This window comes from Rattus norvegicus, chromosome 20 (genome assembly GCF_036323735.1).
Source record: "Rattus norvegicus strain BN/NHsdMcwi chromosome 20, GRCr8, whole genome shotgun sequence".
Lineage (NCBI taxonomy): Eukaryota > Metazoa > Chordata > Mammalia > Rodentia > Muridae > Rattus > Rattus norvegicus.
Window position 1 is genome coordinate 51658338 of NC_086038.1, and position 5042 is coordinate 51663379.

The following is a 5042-nucleotide window of genomic DNA, read 5'->3' on the forward strand; positions in this document are numbered from 1 at the left end:
TCCCTTCCTTATGTGTCCCTTTCCATTTCTAATTTTCTTTACTTAGATTTTGTCTCTTTGCTGTTTTTTTTTTTTACTTTGGCTAATTGTTTGTCTATCTTGCTAATTTTCTCAAAGAGACAGCATTTGATTTTGTTGATTCTTTGTATTTTATTCTAATTTATTTCAGTCCCAAGTTGATTATTTCCTGCTGTCTGTTCCTTATTGGTGTGTTTGCTTCTTTTTGTTCTAGAACTTTTAGGTGTATTTATAAATTGCTAGTATGAACTCTCTAGTTTCTTTATTAAGGCACTTACTGCTATGAACTTTCCTCTTATTACTGCTCTCACTGTTTCCCAAAAGTTGGTGTATGCTGTGTCTTCATTTTCATTGAATTCTACAAAGCCATTAATTTCTTTATTTCTTCCCTGACCCAGTGGTCATTGGCCAGATAGATGTTCAGTTTCCATGAGTTTGTAGGCTTTCGGTTGTTTTGCTTGTTTTTGAAATCCATCTTTATTCCATGGTGGTCTGGTAGAATTTCTTGTATCTAGTGAGGCTTGCTTGTGACTAACTGTATGTCATATTTGGAGACAATTTTCTGTAGTGCTGAGAAGTTATATTCTTTTGTTTTGGGGTGAAAGATTCTGTAGGTGTTGGATTTATAACATCTGAGAGTTTCATTATTTCCCTGTTTAGTTTCTCTCTAAATGACAGAAGGGTGTGGGAGGCTTGCACTATGAATGCGTGGGGTTTGGTGAATGATTCAAACTTTGATAGTGCTTCTTTTATGAATATGTGTGCACTTGCATTTGTGGCATAGATGTTCAGAACTGAGATGTCATCTTGGTGACTTTTTTCTTTGATGAGTATGAAGTGGCCTTCCCCATCTCTTCTGATTAATTTTGTTAGAAGTTTATTTTATTACATATTAGAATAGTTACTTCAGTTTGCTCCTAGATCTGTTGCTTTGACTTTTTTTCTAGCCCTTATTCTGAGGCAGTGTCTATCTTTGTTCTGAAGTGTGTTTCTTCTATACCACAGAATGATAAAAACTGTTTTGACATCCATTCGATTATCCTGTATCCTTTATTGGGGTAATTGAGTTCATTGATTTAGAGAGATATTAATGTCAAATAATTGTTAATTCCTGCTATTTTCATATTGATAGTGTTTGTGTGTACGTGTCTTTGTGGGTGTGTTTGGTTCTCTTATTTTGTTTTTGCTGGTGTGAAATTATTTATTTCCTGTGTTTTCTCAGTTATAGTTAGCCTCTGTGAGTTGGGGTTTCCCTATAGCATTCTGTGGGGCTGTATTCATAGATAGACATTGTTTTATGTTTGTTTTGTCTTGGAATATTGTGATTTCTCCATCCATGCTGATTGAGACTTTTGCTAGATATAGTAGTTTAGGTTCTTATAGACTACAAGACATCTCTATTGATGCTTCTAACTGCTATACTACTATAATCACTTTGAACAGTTGGTTATAATTCTGATAGGTCTGCTTTTGCATGTTTCTAGGCCTTGCAGCTGTTATTTCTTTTTTTCTGTAGATTTTTTGCTTTGATTATTATGTGGTGGGAGGATTTTCTTTTCTGTTTCAATTTAATTAATATTCTGTAAGTTTCTTGTGTGCTTATACATTGTTTTTTAGGTTGGGGACATTTTCTTCTATCATTTTGTTGAAAATATTTTCTGGTTTTTGGATCTGAGCCTCTTCACATTTTTCTATTCTTCTTCTTGCTCCTCCTTCTCAGATGATGATGGTGATGACAACTGTGATGCAGAAGACGATGACAACTATGGCTACGACTATGACTATGGCTATGATTGAACAGTAGAAAAGGGGCAGGGCCAGCTCTCCTGCACTTACGATCTCAGGACCTTGCTCACCCACAACTCCTGCAATGTATGAGGCCCCTCTCTTCCGAGTATTGCAGCTGGCTAAGAGTAGGGTCAGTCTCCTGTTCTCATGCCTCCAGCGTCAGCTCTCCCATGATGTCCTGGTGAGGGGTAGAGCCAGTTCTGCAAAGCCCTCAGACATCAACATGTCCCCAGATGGCAACCCAGAGAAGGGACATCCGCATGGCTTTGGTGGTAACAGACCGCCACTGCTGTTGGGCCATGGACCTAGACATGTCTCTCAGGAGCTTAGGCGAGAACTTCACCATGGTCTCGGGTATCATAAACCAGCTATTCACATCAGGTATTCTTCACTACCTCGAATTTTAAGTTACACCTCTCTTAATTGAGCCCATGTCCTTTGATTTCTTTCTCCACTACTTACTTGCTTTTCTTAGTGCTGCCCAGAAACTCTGAGTGTTGGGAGTCATCTTAGAAGTGGTCTCAGTAATGCTATGCCTGCTATTCTTTATGGCTTCAGACTGCTGGCTGTCTGGCTATGTCCCTGTCTGGGCCCCATAACACCCATCTGATGGCTATCTCTGTCTCGATTCTTACCTGCCCACTACCCAATGGCCCCTTGCATGGGTTGTGTGTCACTCCTGCCCAGGGCTTACCATCCTAGGTGGGGTTCTTTTAGTCTCTGGATGGGTTTGTGTCCAGGCCTTCTTCATGTCTAATTGTAGAAGACTTATGCTGGCTGCCTGTCCAGGCCCAGAGTAGCTGGATTCGTGCTCACATCAGGCTTGCTTTTTTTTTTTCAGGAAGTGTTAGGCTACTAATCATTCAGATATTTATAGTTTGGAAAACTTAGCGTAGACATAGCCTCTCTCTTCTCTTCTACCCACTTATGCAACATGTGACACAGAAGCCACAACTGCAAAGCCTCTAGGAGAAGAATATATGAATTTTTAAATTCATTGTTGAATTCAATTTGACAGTATTTTACTGGAAGTTTTGCATTATGTTTTTTTTTTCATTTTTTCGGAGCTGGGGACCGAACCCAGGGCCTTGCGCTTGCTAGGCAAGCGCTCTACCACCGAGCTAAATCCCCAACCCCTGCATTATGTTTTTGTTGTGTCCTCAACTGATTTTTGTATCAGGCTAATAGTGACTTCAGAGAATGAGTTTGGACATTTTATCTTTCTGTTTTATCAAATAGTTTGAGCAAAACTGGTACTGTTTGCGTATTAAAGACCTGGCAAAATTAAGTAGTGAATATATCTAGTGCTGGATGTTCATTCGCTAGAATTTTTTTCTCTTCTTCAATCACATTGCTTACATTTGTACTCATGCTTCTGAACATACAATTGCCCATGGAACATACAAACAAACCAGGAGGGCTTTAGTCCTTTGGAGCCTGTTGTGTAAAATTACTTTTCATTCTTTGTGTTATAATTGTACACTAGGTTCATGCTCTTTTCTTACATTTCATTATGGATGCACATTAATTATTCACATATTTTTCTCTGATTCATTTTGTAGTTCAGGTCAAGGTATTCCATCAGAATGCATCCTATTGTGGGGCAGCATTAGAATTTGTGAGAACATGGTCAGAGGTAAGAGCCTTTGGTATTAAGTCTTTACCATTCTGCTGTGTCAAGAAAGGATGTGGATAGCAATAAACAATGATGCAGTGCTGTCTTCGAAGTCTCTGCGATAGCATAGCTCATCTTAGGACTTCATTATCCTATGCTGTGCATACCAGACATTTCTTTTTAAAGTTTTTAGTGAAGAAAGTTCATCCAACCTCATGGGGCTATCTTATCACATATAATGTTCTTATACATAGAACTCTTTTCCATTCATTTGATTTCAGCTTACCTTAAACCAGTAACAGTAGGCAGGTATATATTCTGGTTTTCCTGGAGTGTTCCTGGCAATTCACAGCTGATTGTGGTTACCGGATTCTCTGCTGTCACTACTAAATGTAACATTATTTAGAAGAAAACTTTTTGAGCGTCTCATTTGAAAAGGACTCCTCTGACCGTCTTCTGAAATCAGCATACTATTAGAGTCATAATATTAATATTGGAAGCACTAGAACCTACATTTATGTATTTGTACTATGCCTGCCTGGTAAGTGATTTATCTGTTGACTGTTGGGAAATTTTCGGTTAAACTGTTGGGATTTCTGTTAAATTTCTGTTAAATTATTAGCTGTTGATTTCACGGGAATTGCTACAATCCCCATGAAAATAATTATTTTCAGTGATAAAATGCTTCTATTCATATGGATTTCTTACTGTTACTTTTTCCTAAACCTTAATAGTGAGGTAGGATAAAGACTTTGAAGTGATCAATTGTACAAGATTAGGGTCTGAAGTCGAGCTTACTTGTTCATTTGTCATTGCCGATGGGTCTGTAGCTAAAAGTATCATCATATGAAAACTCCTTAGTTAATTAGCAGACAGCAGTTGTCTTTGAAGAGGCCTAGTCTAACTCTACATTTTCCCCCTTTCTCTTAGAAAATGGGACCTGTCTTCCAGCTGAGTATGTTTTAAATATATTCAGAGTTCCCTCTTTGCCTTTCTTCTGTCATTCACTACTTAGACAGTTATAGTTTTTTGTACTATAAAAAGAAGTGATAATTTTCCAGAAAGGGTGATCCAAAATTCTATCTACTTAATCTTATTAAAGAAAGGAAGCCATTTTCACTATTTATAAATATGTTTTGAATAAACAAGCAAAATCCAAATACACATATTAAGTGTCATATGACCACAAATTCTAGATGTGCTTAAAATTAATTCATATATATATATAGTTTGTTGGTTAAAAATGAAGTTATGTTAGTCTTATATTCTCTCCAATAAAACCTATGTAAAATTTCTGGTTTTTGTGGAGAACTGAGAAACTTAAAACAAATCTTTATATTAAACCTAGCTCTTACATTTAAATAGGTGAATAGATTATATTTTATCTTACAGCCTCATTTTACTTTAGATATGTTAATTACCGCTGACATATTTATCTCTAAAATATAATATAGCCTATGCAATTCAAGTTGGAAATGAAGTTACAGTGCTTATTTTTGCTCTAAAGATCTTTAATTTTTATTAAAATAAAATATTATAGAGTGATTGTGTTAACTGTGCATTGATTTTTAATAAACGTTAATGAAATCTGGTAATTATCAATGGGATATGGCAATTTCGA

The 5042-nt window shown here is 36.6% G+C and overlaps 1 non-coding gene across 1 annotated transcript; it reads right to left on the minus strand.

Annotated features, from left to right (window-relative positions):
- Positions 1-2649: 2649 nt before the first annotated feature.
- LOC120099079 (small nucleolar RNA SNORA17) lies at positions 2650-2782 on the minus strand. Its single transcript, XR_005497901.1, has one exon. It is a non-coding gene; the product is annotated as a small nucleolar RNA SNORA17 (small nucleolar RNA).
- Between the last annotated feature and the right edge of the window lie 2260 nt (positions 2783-5042).